This window comes from Heterodontus francisci, unplaced genomic scaffold (genome assembly GCF_036365525.1).
Source record: "Heterodontus francisci isolate sHetFra1 unplaced genomic scaffold, sHetFra1.hap1 HAP1_SCAFFOLD_58, whole genome shotgun sequence".
NCBI lineage: Eukaryota > Metazoa > Chordata > Chondrichthyes > Heterodontiformes > Heterodontidae > Heterodontus > Heterodontus francisci.
This window is the reverse complement of record NW_027142006.1, coordinates 7,077,186-7,096,166: the sequence shown is the minus strand read 5'-3', so window position 1 is coordinate 7,096,166 and position 18,981 is coordinate 7,077,186. Positions and strand designations below refer to the sequence as shown.

The window sequence follows — 18,981 nt, the reverse complement described above, 5'->3', positions numbered from 1 at the left end:
TGCCTCACCCGATAGCTTCCCAGTGAAGACAACACTCAGCTCCCACCTCCCAGTCACCTCCTTTAACCAGGCGAGGCTCTGAAGACCCGTGGGTCCCGTGTGCTATTAGTTCAATTGGATCCAGTGAATAACATTGCTGACAATTGGACTCATAAATACTTGAAATGCCTTCTTGCCGTGTGGATGTGCGAAGTCTGCCCTCCATGTCAGCCGCCGACAGAAAAATCCGGTCCAACGTCTTCCATCCCTATTTTATACACCCCCCCTCCCCCTCCCCGGCCTCCATTCCCGTCTCCAACGGTCCCTTAAAATTCTGGCGCATGTCTCTAAGACTAATGGGAGTGAAACCACATCTGCTCCTTAGACTGAACAGGGAGAGCTGCTCTCTCTGTGTTTGAAGTGAATGAATCTGCTCTTTACCTTGTCTTACTGGAACGTTCACTGTCTGGAGATGTCTGTTTGAAAATGTTTTCCTGTTATATTAATGGAGCAGAGGAGCAGATGTGAGGTACTGTTGAACAGAGAGGTTTGGAAGTGGGTGAAGGGGTGGAGTGACGGTGTGAGTGAGAGGCGCAGTGAGTTGGCCATTCTCAATAGAGTGTCAGGAATGAAGGGCAGAGGAACATACCAGGCTGGAAACACAGAAAGAGCGAGGAGAAGCTGGTGTGAAAAACAGAGATTAAACAACGGGCTTGTTCATTTGGTTTGGGTCTGGTGTTTAGAATACCCAGAATCTGGGTTCACTTCCCTTCCAACTCAGTCAATTGTACCAACATTATGTTCATAAAACCATAGAATGATACCCAAAGAAGGAGACCATTTGGTCCATTGTGTCAGTGCTGTCTCTTTGGTTGTGCTATCCAATTAGTCCTGGTGTTCAGCTTTTTCCTGTAATCTGTACATTTTCCTTCCAGTATTTATCCCAATTGCTTTTCAAAGTTACTACTGAATCTGCTTTCAAGTCCTGATCAGACAGTGCATTCCAGATGACAACACATCACTGTATAAAAAAATCATTCCTCATTTCGCCTCTGGTCTTTTCTCAATCACCTGATAAATACATCCTCTGGTTACTGACCCTTTTGCCACTGGAAACAATTTCTCCTTATTCAACTTATTGAAGCCTTCTTGATGATGTCACATACTAGACTGCCAGTAAAACTGAAGCCCATGGAATAAAAGGGACAATGACAGCATGCATATGAAGTTTGCAGACTGATAGGAACATAGGAGCAGGAGTAGGCCATTCAGCCCGTCGAGCCCACCCTGCCATTCAATATGATGATGACTGATCGTCCACTTCAATGCCTTTTTCCCACACTATCTCCATCTCCCCTATGTCATTTGTATTGAGAAATCTGTCAATCTCTGCTTTAAACATACTCAATGACTGAGCTTCCACAGCCCTCTGAGATAGAGAATTCCAAAGATTCACAACCCACTGAGTAAAGAAATTTCTCCTCATCGCTGTCCTAAGTGGCTTTCCCCTTACGTTGAAATTGTGTCCCCTGGTTCTAGACTCCTCAACCGGGGGAAACATCTTAGCTTCATCGACCCTGTCTATCCCTTTCAATATTTTGTAAGTTTCAATGAGATCACCTCTCATTCTTCAAAACTCTAGAGAATACAGTCCCAATTTCCCCAATCTCTCTTCATTTGACAGTCCCGCCATCCCGGGAACAAGTCTGGTGAACCTTCGTTGCACTCCCTCCATGGCAATGATATCCTTCCTAAGGTAAGGGGAACAAAACTTCACACAGTATTCCAAAGTGCAGTCCAACCAAGGTTATATACAATTGAAGCAAGACTTTACTGCTCCTGTACTCAAATCCTCTTGTGATAGAGGCTAACATATCATTAGCCTTCCTAATTGCTTGCTGCACCTGCAATGTAGCTTTCAGTCACTTATTGACAAGGACACCCAGGCCCCTTTGTACATTCACAATCTTACCATTTAACAAATAATCTGCACATCTGTTTCTCCTACCAAAGTGGATAACCTCACATTTTGACACATTATATTTCATGTGCCACTTTCTTGTCCACTCACTAAGACTGTCCAAATTCCCTTGAAGCCGCTTTGCATCTTCTTCACAACACACATTCCCATCTAGTTTTGTGTCATCTGCAAACTTGGAAATACTGCATTTGGTCCCCGCATCCAAATCATGTGGTCACAGTGTGGTGGTGAACAGTTGTATTTCTGTCTGGAGGAAGGTTTACAGTGGGTTCCCCATGGTTCCTCATAACTTCAGTTATGTGCAGACACTGGAAAAGCTGGGGTTGTTCTCCTTGGAGCAGAGCAAGTTCAGAACAACTTTGACAGAGTTCGAATCAAGGAATCAAATGGTTGCAGTACAGAAGGAGACCATTCAGTCCATCATGTCCATGACAGCTCTTTGCAAGAGCAGATCAGCTAATTCCACTCCTCTGCCCTTTCATTGTAGCCCTGCAAATTTTCTCTATTTAGGTGTTTATCCAATTCCCTTTTGAAAGCCACGATTGAATCTGCCTCCAGCACACTCTCAGGCAGTGTATTCCAGATCCGAACCACTCACTCTGTCCCACACCCCGGTACCATTGCAAAAAATCTTTTCTGTTCATTTCATCCCTCATAAATAATTGAAATGAAATGTTTATTAGGAAATACACAACATAAAAAGGAGAGAGAAATAAATGCTGAGTAAAATAGAAGTCAATGTTTGGAAGGTAAAAAGAGCAAAAGATGTAACTTTTATTCTGGATGAGTGAGAGGAATATATCACACTTTGGGGCTTTTGTAAGAAGATTTACTGATAAACCTGGGACTTGAGAGGAAGCTGCCTCATGGTTTACAGAACGAATTCAGCCCCTGGAGTGGAGCCAACAGCTGCACCGTCCAATAACAGACAGGACGGGGACACTGTCTCAGGCCTGGTGAGCTCAGTCGATGAAAGCATGAAACTCTGAATCTCAAGTTTTTGAGTTTGAGCCCACGGTGGGTGTTTTCTATTTCCTTTTTAGGCTGATTTTACAGGCGTTATCCAGCTCTGAATTCCTCGGCAGAGAGTTCAAGGAGTGTTTGAAATGAGATTCAACAGCAGTATGAGAAAGTCTCTCCTTGATTCAGGACTCTTACCTCTCTGCAGCATCTCGCTGCTGAAGATTGAACTTTTTCTCATTTCATTCTCAGCTCAGGGTCAGTGTGGATCACTGGGACTTCTGGCTGTCTCCCACTTCACAATTCATCAGTGCTGAGAAATCAATGGGGAATATTACTCACATGTTGTAATGTTTTATAAATACTTGAATGTATTTCACACTGTGTCCAACAGTGTGAATCTCCCCTGGTATATCAGCTCACCAACACTTCAACAGAACATTCACATAATGTGAGCTCTGACATCTGTTCAGATTCCATTCCCAAGACCTGGAAAGTGGGATTGGGCTGGATCGCTCTTTTTCAGCTGGCACAGACACGATTGCTAAATGGTCTCATTCTGTGCCATAAATTTTCTCGATTTTCTATGTTCCATGAAGTGAGGTGTGATTGGGAGGGGCAATTCCACCAGGGTTATATTTTCTACCAAAAGAATGACACAAGGGATACTTCACATTTTTATTCATTCATTCATGCGATGTGGGCATCGCTGGCTAGGCCAGCATTTATTGCCCATCCCTAATTGCCCATGAGAAGGTGGTGGTGAACTGCCTTCTTGAACCGCTGCAGTCCATGTGGGGTAGGTACACCCACAGTGCTGTGAGAAAGGGAGTTCCAGAATTTTGACCCAGCGACAGTGAAGGAACGGCGATATAGTTCCAAGTCAGGATGGTGTGTGGCTTGGAGGGGAACTTGCAGGTGGTGGTATCCCCTGCATTTGCTGCCCTTGCCCTTCTCGGTGGTAAATGTCGCTGGGTTTGGAAGGTGCTGTCTGAGGAGTCTTGGTGCATTGCTGCAGTGCATCTTGTAGACAGTACACACTGCTGCCACTGTGTGCCGATGGTGGAGGGAGTGAATGTTTGTAGATGGGGTGCCAATCAAGTGGGCTGCTTTGTCCTGGACGGTGTTGAGATTCTTGAGTTGGAATTGCACCCATCCAGGCAAGTGGAGAGTATTCCATCACACTCTTGACTTGTGAATTGCAGATGGTGGACAGGCTTTGGGGAGTCAGGAGTCATGGATGAGTGAGAGGAATATATCACACTTTGGGGCTTTTGTAAGAGGATTTATTGATAAACCTGGGATTTGAGAGGAAGCTGCTTCATGGTTTACAGAACAAATTCAGCCCCTGGGGTGGAGCCAACAGCTGCACTGTAATTACTCACCTCAGGATTCCAAGCCTCTGACCTGCTCTTCTAGTCACGTTATTTGTATGGCTACCCATGGTAACCCCCATGATGTTGATGGTGGGGGATTCAGTGATTGTCATGCTATTGAATGTCAAGGGGAGATAGTTAGATTCTCTCTTGTTGGAGATGGTCATTGCCTGGCACTTGTGTGGTGCGAATATTACTTGCCACTTATCATCCCAAGCCTGTGAGACTGAAATAGCTCAGTTGGGAGTGTGTTGGACTGAAGATCCCTGGTTCAATCTGGGGTTTTGGCAGTTGTCCTTTATTCTGCATCGCCCTTTGGTTTTGACTCTTGAACCGCACAATTTACACTGAAATTATTTACCCAACTCTGAAGGTTGGATTGGAATAGAGAGATATCAATGATGGGAAATATTTACATTGTCAGCTTTAGCTTATTCTCTCTCTCCCTGTGTCCTTTTCCCCAGTATTTGACTCTCTCGGGGCCGGGTGAACATTTGATTTGCTGGAAACAGGAGTGAGTGAAAGACCATGTGTGGAGTTTGATTTTGTACAGAGGGAGAGCAAATCTAACAGGGCTGTGAGATATTGGCCTGGATTGTACAGCCCCAATAGCGGTGAACTCTGAGACTTTCACTGCTATTGAGGGTCTGAACAGCACTGCAACTGCTGGTACATGCACACACTAACACCAGCATCTGGAAGTTGTGGTGGTGAGAAATGTGCTCAGAAGGAGCCTCTGATCATAATCGCACCAGCCCACTCTTTAAAGTGACAGGGACCTGTAGTTCAGCAATTTTTTTTTTTTTTTTTAGAATATTACAGCGCAGTACAGGCCCTTCGGCCCTCGATGTTGCGCCGATCATCTGACCTACACTATTCCATTTACATCCATATGTCTATCCAATGACCACTTAAATGCCCTTAAAGTTGGCGAGTCTACTACTGTTGCAGGCAGGGCGTTCCACGCCCCTACTACTCTCTGCGTAAAGAAACTACCTCTGACATCTGTCCTATATCTTTCACCCCTCAACTTAAAGCTATGTCCCCTCGTGTTTGCCATCCTCATCCGAGGAAAAAGACTCCCACTATCCACCCTATCTAACCCTCTGATTATCTTGTATGTCTCTATTAAGTCACCTCTCCTCCTCCTTCTCTCTAACGAAAACAACCCCAAGTCCCTCAGCCTTTCCTCGTAAGACCTTCCTTCCATACCAGGCAACATCCTAGTAAATCTCCTCTGCACCCTTTCCAAAGCTTCGACATCCTTCCTATAATGCGGTGACCAGAACTGCACGCAATACTCCAGGTGCGGCCTCACCAGAGTTTTGTACAGCTGCATCATGACCCCGTGGCTCTGAAACTCGATCCCCCTACTAATAAAGGCTAACACACCATATGCCTTCTTAACAGCCCTATTAACCTGGGTAGCAACTTTCAGGGATTTATGTACCTGGATACCAAGATCTCTCTGCTCATCTACACTACCAAGAATCTTCCCATTAGCCCAGTACTCTGCATTGCTGTTACTCCTTCCAAAGTGAATCACCTCACACTTCTCCGCATTAAACTCCATTTGCCATCTCTCAGCCCAGCTCTGCAGCCTATCTATGTCCCTCTGTACCCTACAACACCCTTCGACACTATCCACAACTCCACCGACCTTCGTGTCATCCGCAAATTTACTAACCCACCCTTCTACACCCTCATCCAGGTCGTTTATAAAAATGACAAACAGCAGTGGCCCCAAAACAGAACCTTGCGGTACACCACTAGTAACTAAACTCCAGGATGAACATTTGCCATCAACCACCACCCTCTGTCTTCTTTCAGCTAGCCAATTTCTGATCCAAAGCTCTAAATCACCTTCAACCCCATACTTGCGTATTTTCTGCAATAGCCTACCGTGGGGAACCTTATCAAACGCCTTACTGAAATCCATATACACCACCTCCACGGCTTTACCCTCATCCACCTGTTTGGTCACCTTCTCGAAAAACTCAATAAGGTTTGTGAGGCACGACCTACCTTTCACAAAACCGTGCTGACTATCGCAAATGAACTTATTCTTTTCAAGATGATTATAAATCCTGTCTCTTATAACCTTTTCCAACATTTTACCCACAACCGAAGTAAGGCTCACAGGTCTATAATTACCAGGGCTGTCTCTACTCCCCTTCTAGAACAAGGGGACAACATTTGCTATCCTCCAGTCCTCCGGCACTACTCCTGTCGACAATGACGACTTGAAGATCAACAACAACGGCTCTGAAATCTCCTCCCTGGCTTCCCAGAGAATCCTAGGATAAATCCCATCTGGCCCAGGGGACTTATCTATTTTCACTCTTTCCAAAATTGCTAACACCTCCTCCTTGTGAATCTCAATCCCATCTAGCCTAGTAGGCTGTATCTCAGTAATCTCCTCGGCAACATTTTCTTTCTCTACTGTAAATACTGACGAAAAATATTCATTTAACGCTTCCCCTATCTTCTCTGATTCCGCACACAACTTCCCACTACTATCCTTGATTGGCCCTGTTCTAACTCTTATCATTCGTTTATTCCTGATATACCTATAGAAAGCCTTAGGGTTTTCTTTGATCATATCCGCCAATGACTTCTCGTGTCCTCTCCTTGCTCTTCTTAGCCCTCCCTTTAGATCCTTCCTGGCTAGCTTGTAACTCTCAAGCGCCCTAACTGAGCCTTCACGTCTCATCCTAACATAAGCCGCCCTCTTCCTCTTGACAAGCGCTTCAACTTCTTGAGTAAACCACGGCTCCCTTGCTCGACAACTTCCTCCCTGCCTGACAGGTACATACTTATCAAGGACACGCATTAGCTGCTCCTTGAATAAGCTCCACATTTCGTTTGTGCCCATCCCCTGCAGTTTCCTTCCCCATCCTACACATCCTAAATCTTGCCTAATCGCGTCATTATTTCCTTTCCCCCAGCTATAATTCTTGCCCTGTGGTATATACCTGTCCCTGCCCATCGCTAAGGTAAACCTAACCGAATTGTGATCACTATCGCCAAAGTTCTCACCTACATCTAAATCGAACACCTGGCCGGGTTCATTACCCAGTACCAAATCCAATGTGGCATCGCCCCTGGTTGGCCTGTCCACATACTGTGTCAGAAAACCCTCCTGCACACACTGGACAAAAACAGACCCATCTAAAGTACTCGAACTATAGTATTTCCAGTCAATATTTGGAAAGTTAAAGTCCCCCATAACCACTACCCTGTTACTCTCGCTCCTGTCGAGAATCATCTTCGCTATCATTTCCTCTGCATCTCTGGAACTATTCGGAGGTCTATAGAAAACTCCCAACAGTGTGACCTCTCCTCTCCTGTTTCTAACCTCGGCCCATACTACCTCAGTAGACGAGTCCTCAAACGTCCTTTCTGCCGCTGTACTACTTTCCTTGATTAACAATGCCACACCCCCCCCTCTTTTACCCTCTTCTCTGTTCTTTCTGAAACATCTAAATCCCGGAACCTGCAACATCCATTCCTGCCCCTGCTCTACCCATGTCTCCGAAATGGCCACAACATCAGGATCCCAGGTACCAACCCATGCTGCAAGCTCACCCACCTTATTCCGGATGCTCCTGGCGTTGAAGTAGACACACTTTAAACCAAGTTCTTGCTTGCCAGTGCCCTCTTGCGTCCCTGTAACCTTATCCCCTACCTCACTACTCTCAACAGCCTGTACACTGGCACTGCAATTTAGGCTCCCATTCCCCTGCTGATTTAGTTTAAACCCCCCCGAAGAGCACTAACAAATCTCCCCCCCAGGATATTGGTACCCCTCTGGTTCAGGTGAAGACCATACTGTTTGTAGAGGTCCCACCTACCCCAGAAAGAGCCCCAATTATCCAGGAAACCAAAACCCTCCCTCCTACACCATCCCTGCAGCCACGTGTTCAACTCCTCTCTCTCCCTATTCCTCTCTTCGCTAGCACGTGGCACAGGCAACACCCAGAGATAACAACTCTGGTTGTTCTCGCTCTAAGCTTCCACCCTAGCTCCCTGAATTTCTGCCTTAAATCCCCATCTCTCTTCCTACCTATGTCGTTGGTGCCTATGTGGACCACGACTTGGGGGTGCTCCCCCTCCCCCTTAAGGATCCCAAAAACACGATCGGAGTCATCACGTACCCTGGCACCTGGGAGGCAACACACCAACCGTGAGTCTCTCTCATTCCCACAGAACCTCCTATCTGTTCCCCTAACTATGGAGTCCCCAATGACTAATGCTCTGCTCCTCTTCCCTTTTCCCTTCTGAGCAACAGGGACAGACTCTGTGCCAGAGACCTGTACCCCATTGCTTACCCCTGGTAAGTCGTCCCCCCCAACAGTATCCAAAACGGTATACCTGTTGTTGAGGGAAACGGCCACAGGGGATCCCTGCACTGCCTGCTGGTTCCCTTTCCTTCCCCTGACGGTAACCCATCTACCTACTTCTTTTACCTGAGGTGTGACTGCCTCCCTATAACTCCTGTCAATAATCCCCTCCACCTCCCGAATGATCCGAAGTTCATCCAGCTCCAGCTCCAGTTCCCTAACGCGGTCTGCGAGGAGCTGGAGTTGGGTGCACTTCCCGCAGATGCAGTCAGCAGGGACACTCTTGGCGACCCCTACCTCCCACATTCTGCAGGAGGAACATACAACTGCCTTTACCTCCATTCCCACTATTTTAGATTCCCAATAAATCTACTGAAAAACCAATCGAAAAAAAAAGTCAAAACTTGTTCTCTTAGCAATCCGACGGACTGAAGTTTTAAATAAAAAGATTACCTTATCAACACCCTAGAGTCCTTTTTTTTTGGTTAGAGGAGGAGGGTGGGTGGGAGACACTACACGTGTAGTGTCTCGGGTACTGCCACTGATAAATAAATAGTTTTCCCCTACCCAGCAGTCCCCGGTCCTCCGAAACAAAAAAGGGATTAACTTGTAACTTACTGAAATTGACCGCTCAGCTGAAAGTCCGCTCCGCACCCCGTTCTATCAAGGCTGCTCCTCGCAAAAGACAAAGATTTTAAAACTGCCCAAATAAATAGTTTTCCCCTACCCAGCAGTCCCCGGTCCTCCGAAACAAAAAAGGGATTAACTTGTAACTTACTGAAATTGACCGCTCAGCTGAAAGTCCGCTCCGCACCCCGTTCTATCAAGGCTGCTCCTCGCAAAAGACAAAGATTTTAAAACTGCCCAAATAAATAGTTTTCCCCTACCCAGCAGTCCCTGGTCCTCCGAAACAAAAAAGGGATTAACTTGTAACTTACTGAAATTGACCGCTCAGCTGAAAGTCCGCTCTGCACCCCGTTCTATCAAGGCTGCTCCTCGCAAAAGACAAAGATTTTAAAACTGCCCAAATAAATAGTTTTCCCCTACCCAGCAGTCCCCGGTCCTCCGAAACAAAAAAGGGATTAACTTGTAACTTACTGAAATTGACCGCTCAGCTGAAAGTCCGCTCCGCACCCCGTTCTATCAAGGCTGCTCCTCGCAAAAGACAAAGATTTTAAAACTGCCCAAATAAATAGTTTTCCCCTACCCAGCAGTCCCCGGTCCTCCGAAACAAAAAAGGGATTAACTTGTAACTTACTGAAATTGACCGCTCAGCTGAAAGTCCGCTCCGCACCCCGTTCTATCAAGGCTGCTCCTCGCAAAAGACAAAGATTTTAAAACTGCCCAAATAAATAGTTTTCCCCTACCCAGCAGTCCCCGGTCCTCCGAAACAAAAAAGGGATTAACTTGTAACTTACTGAAATTGACCGCTCAGCTGAAAGTCCGCTCCGCACCCCGTTCTATCAAGGCTGCTCCTCGCAAAAGACAAAGATTTTAAAACTGCCCAAATAAATAGTTTTCCCCTACCCAGCAGTCCCCGGTCCTCCGAAACAAAAAAGGGATTAACTTGTAACTTACTGAAATTGACCGCTCAGCTGAAAGTCCGCTCCGCACCCCGTTCTATCAAGGCTGCTCCTCGCAAAAGACAAAGATTTTAAAACTGCCCAAATAAATAGTTTTCCCCTACCCAGCAGCCCCCAATGAACCCTGATTTTTACCTGGGTTGGATTAAAGCCGGTACCAACAGGCTCAGGGTTGCTCGGGAAGGACTTTTCTGTTGACACAACAGCTCCACTATTCCAGGAAGACACCGGCAGCAGCAGTTGTCAACTTTAAGAGGGAGTTCAGACATTTTAAATGTTGTATTTTATTTCTTAATTGTATGTAAGTTTTTAGCATGGCCTGATCAGAGTTCTTAAATTTACATCTGACTTTTTATTAACAAGATTGAAGTGCTTTTAAAAGATCTCTAAATGTATATGACTTTTTATCAAGATTTACTTGGCTTCTTTGAAAAGACTCTTGAGCAAGATTGAAGTGACTTTTAAAAACTACATCTTATCCTTTAAAATCCTGCTTCCATGTGGATGACATTGGAAGATGACTTCAGAATAACTTAGACTATCTTTCTAACAGGTACTGCAACAGCTTAAGACCTACTTTTCTGCAAAAGCTGGTGAATTACCTTCCGGGAGCGGAGAGGAGCGGAGCGGAGCAGACCTGCATGGACCGATATGAGGAGAACGTTGAGAGCGGAGCCTATAAATCCAATCCGAGGATCGAGGCCCAGTCTCTTCCCTTCCAGGAGTGGAGTGGAGCTCTTCCAGTGTGCTGGAGTTTTGAAAAAAAAAAAGAAGCCAACTCTGATGTCAGAGGAGAGCTACAAGGTGATTGTTTGGTGAGTCACTGCTGTTTGTGTATTTAAATATCTTAAAGAAAAGGGCAAAGTTTTTTACTTGAGAAAAAAACCTCTGCTGATAAGGTGAGTGCTACTAAAGTGTTTTTTTTATTCAGTGTAGCTTATGAAGGACTTTAGATTGTAGTGGGTAGAACAAGGCCCCTAGTGTCATTAGTATTTTTTTAATTAAGGGAGTAACTAATTAATCTAAGGGTAAGTCATGGCAGGAGAGCTCAGCCCCGTGATATGCTCCTCCTGCGCTTTGTGGGGATTCAGGAACCCTCCCAGTCTCCATGACGACCATGTGTGCAGGAAGTGTATCCAGCTGCAGCTACTGGCTACTCGCATTATGGAGCTGGACCTGCGGGTGGTTTCACTGTGGAGCGTCCACGAAGCTGAGGGCGTCATGGATAGCATGTTTCGTGAGGTGGTCGCACCGCAGGTAATGGATGCACAGGCAGAAAAGGGATGGGTGACCACCAGATGGAATAGTAGGAGCAGGCAGGTAGTGCAGGAGTCCCCTGTGGCCATCCCCCTCTCAAACAGATACACCACTTTGGTTACTGTTGGGGGGAAGACCTCCCAGGGGAAAAGAGCAACAGCGCGGTCCGTGGCACCACGAGGGCTCTGCTGCACAGCAGGGGAGGAAAAGGGGTGGAAGAGCTATTGTGATAGGGGATTCTATCATAAGGGGTGCAGATAGGCGTTTCTGTGGCCGCAAACGAGACTCCAGGATGGTATGTTGCCTCCCTAATACTAGGGTCAAGGATGTTTCGGAGCAGCTGCCAGAAATTCTGAAAGGGGAGGGTGTGCAGCCAGAGATCGTGGTCCATATTGGTACGAACGACATAGGCAGGAAGAGAGATGAGGTTCTGCAAAGTGAATATAGGGAGTTAGGCAGAAGGTTAAAGAGCAGGACCTCGAGGGTTGTAATCTCAGGATTACTCCCTGTGACACGTGCTAGTGCGGGTAGGAATAGGAGGATTAGGCAAATGAATGCATTGCTGAAGACTGGCGAAGGCGGGAGGGCTTCAAGTACTTGGATCATTGGGATCTCTTCTGGTGCAGAGGTGACCTGTACAAGAGGGACGGGTTGCATCTGAACTGGAAGGGGACCAATATCCTTGTAGGGAGATTTTATAGTAATACACTGGAGGGTTTAAACTGGTCTTGCAGCGGGGGTGGGACCCAAAGTAGTAGTCTCTCCGATGAGATAGTTGAGGCAAATGGAGAGGTTAAAGCAAGCAAGTCCAGTAGGCAGGCCAGGCAGGGGCAGGACAGGGAGCGTGGAAGGTCTGGTGGGCTAAACTGCATTTACTTTAATGCAAGTATCCTTACAGGTAAGGCAGATGAACTCAGAGCATGGATCGGTACATGGGATTGTGGTATTGTAGCTATTACGGAAACGTGGTTGAGGGATGGGCAGGACTGGCAGCTCAATGTTCCGCGGTACCGATCCTTCCGGCGTGACAGAGGTGGAGGTAAGAGAGGAGGGGGAGTTGCACTATTGATTAGGGAGGACATCACGGCAGCACTTAGAGAGGATATCCCGGGGTGAATGTCCAGTGAGGCCATACTGGTAGAATATAGAAATAATAAAAGGGTGATCCCTTTGATGGGATTATACGATAGGTCCCCCAATAGTCAGAGGGAAGTGGAGGAGCATATATGTAGGGAAATCACAGATAGGTATAGGAATTATAGGGTTGTAATAGTAGGTGATTTTAACTTCCCTAATATTGACTGGGACTGCCTAAGTGCTAAGGGATCAGATGGGGAAGAATTTGTTAAGTGAGTCCAGGATAGTTTTCTGAAGCAGTACGTGGATGGCCCGACTAGAGAAGGGGCTACACTCGATCTCCTCTTCGGAAATGAGAATGGGCAGGTGGTTGATATGGCAGTGGGGGAGCACTTTGGGACCAGTGACCATAACTGTATTAGCTTCAAGATAGTTATGAAAAAGAATAGGACTGGTCCTCAGGTTGAAGTCCTAAATTGGGGGAAGGCTAATTTCCATGGCATCAGACAGGAACTCTCAAAAGTTGAATGGGAGAGGCTGTTTACAGGTAAAGGGACGTCTGGCAAGTCGGAGGCTTTTAAAAGTGAGATAGGAAGAGTTCAGGGCCAGCATGTTCCTGTTAGATGGAAGGGCAAGGCTGGCAAGTTTAGGGAACCTTGGTTGACGAGGGATATTGAGGGTCTGGTCAGGACAAAGAAGGAGGCATACGTCAGGTATAGGCAGCTGGGATCGAGCGAGTCCCTCGAGAAGTATAGGGGATATAGGAGTATACTTAAGAAGGAAATTAGGAGGGCGAAAAGGGGCCATGAGATTTCCCTGGCAGATAAGATAAAGGAGAATCCTAAAAGATTCTATAAGTGTATTAAGAGTAAAAGGGTAGCTAGGGAGAGAGTAGGTCCCCTTAAGGATCAGTGTGGCAATCTATGTGTGAAGCCACGCGAAATGGGCGAGGTCTTAAATGAATATTTCTCGTCTGTATTTACCGTGGAGAAGGTAATGGAAGCTAGTGAGTTCAAGGGAGGGAACATCGATATCCTGCAGCATATCAACATTACAAAGGAGGAGGTGTTGGAGGTTTTGAAGCGCATTAAGGTGGATAAATCCCCAGGGCCTGATCAGATGTATCCTAGGATGCTAAGGGAAGCAAGGGAGGAGATTGCTGGGGCGCTGGCAGAGATTTTTGTATCATCGTTAGCCACGGGTGAGGTACCGGAAGACTGGAGGATAGCTAATTTGTTAATTAATAAATTAAATAACAAATCATGTCGCCTCTTTCTCTTCTAAACTCTGGCGGAGACAAGCCTAGCTTGTCCAATCTTTCCTCGTAAGACAGCCCACCCATTCCATGTATTAGTCTCGTAAACTTTCTCTGTACTACCTCCAATGCATTTACATCCTTCCGCAAATAAGGAGACCAGTACAGTACTCAGTACTGCAGAAGAGGTCTCACCAATGTCCTGTATAGCTGAAGCATAACCTCCCTACTATTGTATTCAATTCCCATGGTGATAAATGATAACATTCTATTAGCTTTCCTAATTACATGCTGGACCTGCATACTAACCTTTTGCAATTCATGCCCTCGGACACCCAGATCCCTCTGCATCTCAGAGCTCTGCAATCTCTCACCATTTAGATAATATGCTTTTTTATTCTTCCTGCCATAGTGGACAATTTCCGAATTTCCCACATTATACTCCATTTGTCAGGTCTTTGCCCAATCACTTAACCTATCTATATCCCTTTGTAGCCCCCTTATGTCCTCTTCACAACCTACTTTCCTACCTATCTTTGTGATCAGCAAATTTAGCAACAATACCTTCGGTCCCTTCATCTAAGTCATTTATATAAATTGTAAAAAGTTGAGGCCACAGCACAGATCCCTGTGGCACACCACTCGTTACTTCTTGCCAACCAGAAAATGACCCATTTATGCTGACTCTCTGTTTCCTGTCAGCTAGCCAATCTTCTATCCATGCCAATATGTTACCCCCGACACCATGAGCTTTTATTTTCTGCAATAACCTTTGATATGGCACCTTATCCTTCTGGAAATCAAAATACAATACATCCACTGGTTCCCCTTTATCCACAGCACATGTAACTCCCTCAAAGAACTCCAATAAATTGGTTAAACATGATTTCCCTTTCAAAAGAACATGTTGACTCTGCCTGATTACCTTAATTCTTTCTAAATGCCCTGCTATAACATCCTCTGTAATAGCTCCAAACATTTTCCCTCAGACAAATGTTAAGCTAACTGGCCTGTCGTTTCCTGCTTTCTGTCTCCCTCCCTTTTTGAATAAATGAGTTACATTCACTCTTTTCCAATCTAACGGAACCTTCTCGAATCTAGGGAATTTTGCAATATTAAAACCAGCGCATCAACTATCTCACTAGCCAATTCAGGACCTGGCGACTTGTCAACCCGCAGCTCCAACAATTTGTTTCGTACCACTTCCCTGGTGATTGTAATTTTCTTGAGTTCCTCCATCCCTTCAATTTCCTGATATACGGCTAATACTGGGATGTTATTTGTATACTCAATAGTGAAGACCGATGCAAAGTATCTGTTCAATTCATCTGCCATCTCTTAATTATCCATTATTAATTCCCCAGACACACTTTCTATTGGACCAACAGTCGCTTTGTTAACTCTTTTCTTTTTAAAATATCTATCGAAACTCTTACTAGTTGTCTTGAAATTCCTTGCGAGCTTTCTCTCATACTCTAATTTTACCTTCCTTATCAATCTTTTAGTAATTCTTTGCTGTTTTTTTTAAATATTCTGTCCAATCTTCTGACCTGCCTCCCACCTTTGCACAATTATAGGCTTTTTCTTTAAGTTTGATAGTATCTTTAACTGTTTTCGTGAACAATGGATGGTGACTCCCACCTTTGGAACTTTTCTTTCTCGTTGAAATGTATCTATTCTGTGTATTCTGAAATATCCCCTTAAATGTCTGCCACTGCATCTCTACTGACTTATCCCTTAACCTAATTTGCCAGTTCACTTTAGCTCGCTCTGCTTTCATGACCTTATAATTGCCCTTATTTAAATTTAAAATACTAGTCTGGGACCCACTCTCCTCTCCCTCAAACTGAAAGTAAAATTCGATCATATTATAATCGCTACTACCTAGGGGCACCTTAACTATGAGGTCATTAATTAATCCTATCTCGTTGCACAATGCCAGGTCTAGTATAGCCTGCTCTCTGGTTGGCTCCAGAATGTATTGTTCCAAGAAATTATCCCCAAAACATTCTATGTACTCCTTATCTAGGCTACCTCTGCCCATCTGAATTTTCCAATCTATATGTAGATTAAAATCCCCCATAATTATCACAGTACCTTTCTGACAAGCTGCCATTATTTCTTCCTTTATATCCCATCCGACAGTGTGGTTAATGTTAGGTGGCCTGTACACCACTCCCACAAGTGACTTCTTGCCTTTATGATTTCTCATTTGTACCCAAACTGCTTCTGCATCCTGATCTCCAGAACTCAGGTCATCCCTCTCTATTACGCTAATACCATCATTAATTACCAGAGCTACCTCGCCACCTTTTCCTAGCTTCCTGTCCTTCCAAAATGCCATGTCACCTCCAATATTCACATCCCAATCTATGTCGCCCTGCAGCCATGTCTCTGTAATGACTATCAGATCGTACTTATTTATTCTATTTGTGCTCCCAGTTCATCTGTTTTGTTTCAAATGCTCCATGCATTCAGATACAGAGCATTTAGTTTTGTCCTTTTATTATTTTTGTCACCTCTAGCCTTATCTGTCGATTTACTCTTCGATTTGTACATTCTGTCCCTTCCTGTCACAGTCTGTTTATCATTTCCCATATTCATACCTTTCTCTCTTGCCTTGTCTCTCCTCCTTGATTCACCATATCTTCCCAAATTTGATCCCTTGCCCCCACTATTCAGTTTAAAACCGTCTCGACTTCCCTCGTTATGTGGCTCGCTAGAACACCGGCACCAGCACGGTTCAGGTGTAGACCGTCCCAACGGTACAGCCACCTCTTTCCCCAGTACTGGTGCCAATGCCCCATGAACCAGAACCCACTATTACCACACCTTTCTTTCAGCCGCACATTACTTTCTCTAATCTTATTTGTCCTATGCCAATTTGCACATGGCTCAGGTAATAATCCAGAGATGATTAACTTTGAGGTTCTGCTTCTTAATTTGGTGCCTAGTTCCTCATACTGACTTTGCAGAACCTCTATCCTTGTCCTGCCTATGTCTTTGGTACCGACATGGACCACGACGACTGGATCCTCCCCCTCCCATTGTATGTTTCGCTCCAGCCCTGAGCAGATGTCCTGAATCCAGGCATCGGCAGGCAACACAGCCGTCTGGACTCTTGCTTTTGCTGCAGAGAACAGAGTCAATCCACCTTACTATACTGTCCCCTACTACCACTACATTCCTTTTTTCTCCCTGTTTGAGCCGCAAACACTTACTGCAGACGTGTTTGCCCTGGATCACACTGGCATCCAGGAACTCCCACATGCTGCAGCTGTGACACATCACCTGTCCTGTCATCCTTAACGTGTTTCAATTAACTACTTAAATATTTTATTCAATTATTCATTTTATTGCATATTTTATTAAACTTACCATTAGTTTGTTTACTATTTTAAACGTGAGGACTAAAATGCATCTTAATCACTGACCAGATGCGCATCAAGCAGGTCGGTTCTTCCAAACCAATCAACTACCTGCTTGCCTGTGATGTCACAGCTTACCAGATCCTCACCAAACAGCTCCTTCCACTGCACCGAAGAAAGAACCAAATCCTGTGTCCTCACCCCAGCGGCTCTCTGTTTCCCTGCTCTCACTCTCCATTGTGACGTCACTCCTCGATTTTTTCCCCTGCTCTGCTCCTCTCTCTCTCGCTCTGTTTCCGAGTCTCTGCTTTTGGCGCATTTCTTCATTTGTTGTTCCGTTGTGCTCCTCTGTTTCTGGTCCAAAATCTGACTCTGGTGTGATTTGAACCCACAACCTTCGGATATCGTCTTAATCATTATTTAGAAGTCCAACACGCTATCCACTGCGCCACAGAGACTTACACATTTATATCAACATCACTAAGGACTTTGATCTTGTCAGCAGAGACGGGCTCTTCAAACTGCAATGGAAGACAGGCTGCCCTCCTGACCTCTTGGGCATCATCTCTTCTTTCCACGAGAACATGCACAGTTCCATCAGTTACAATGGAGCAACATCAGACGCTTTCAAGATCAGCAGTGGGGTAAAGCAGGGCTGCGTGCTGGCGCCAACTCTCTTCGGAACAGAGGAACATGGGAGTAAGCTATTCAGCCCGTCGAGCCTGCTCTGTCATTCAATTCGATCATGGCTGATCACCGACCTCAAAGCCCCTTTCCCATGCTATCCCCATATCCCTTGATGTCATGAGTGTCAAGATTTCTATCAATTTCTGTCTTGAACATGCTCAATGATTGAGCTGCCACAGCCCTCTGGGGCACAGTATTCCAATGATTCACCACCGTCTGAGTGAAGAAATTCCACCCATCTCAGTTTTAAATGGCCTACTCCTTATTCTGAGACGATATCCTTTGGTTTTAGACTCACCAACTAGGGCAAACATCCTGTCTACATCCACACTGTCACGCCCTGTAAGAATTTTGTCAGTTTCAATCAGATCACCTCTCATTCTTCGAAACTTTAAGGAATACAGGCCCAGTTTCCTCATAAGACAATCCCACTATCCCAGGGATTAGTCTGGTGACATAAAAACAAGAAATGCTGGAACCACTCAGCAGGTCTGGCAGCATCTGTGAAAAGAGAAGCAGAGTTAACGTTTCAGGTAAGAGACCCTTCTTCGGAACTGACATATATTAGAAAAGTCACAGGTTATAAGCAAGTGGGGTGGGGGTGGGGCAAGAGATAACAAAGGAGAAGGTGTAGATTGGACAAGGCCACATAGCTGACCAAAAGGTCATGCAGCAAAGGCAAACAATCTGTTAATGGTGTGTTGAATGACAAAGCATTAGTCCAGATTAGGTGTTAATGGACTGAATATTGAACAGCAGGAAGTACAAACCTGAAAAAAAACAGTAGGTAAGCAAACTGAACAAACTGAGATGAAATGAAATAAATGCAAAAAAAAGATTAGTCTGTTGACCCTCTGTTTCACCCCCTCTATGGCAAGTGTATCCTTCACAAGGTGAGGAGACTAAACTGTACACAATACTCCAGTGCGGATTCACCAAGGCTCTATACAATTGCAGCAAGACATCTTTACTCCTGTACTCATGACCCCTCGTGTGGGTACAACATACCATTTGCCTTCCTAATTGATTGCTGCACCTGCACAAGAGCTTTTAGTGTCTCAGGAACAAGGACACCCAGGTCCCTTTGGACATCAACACTTCCCAACCTCTCACCA

General features: G+C 45.3%; 1 non-coding gene across 1 annotated transcript; it reads right to left on the bottom strand.

The window, feature by feature from the left end:
* Positions 1–17,546: 17,546 nt before the first annotated feature.
* On the bottom strand, positions 17,547–17,637 carry trnar-ucu (transfer RNA arginine (anticodon UCU)). Its single transcript is given in 2 exon segments — positions 17,547–17,582; positions 17,601–17,637. It is a non-coding gene; the product is annotated as a tRNA-Arg (tRNA).
* Between the last annotated feature and the right edge of the window lie 1,344 nt (positions 17,638–18,981).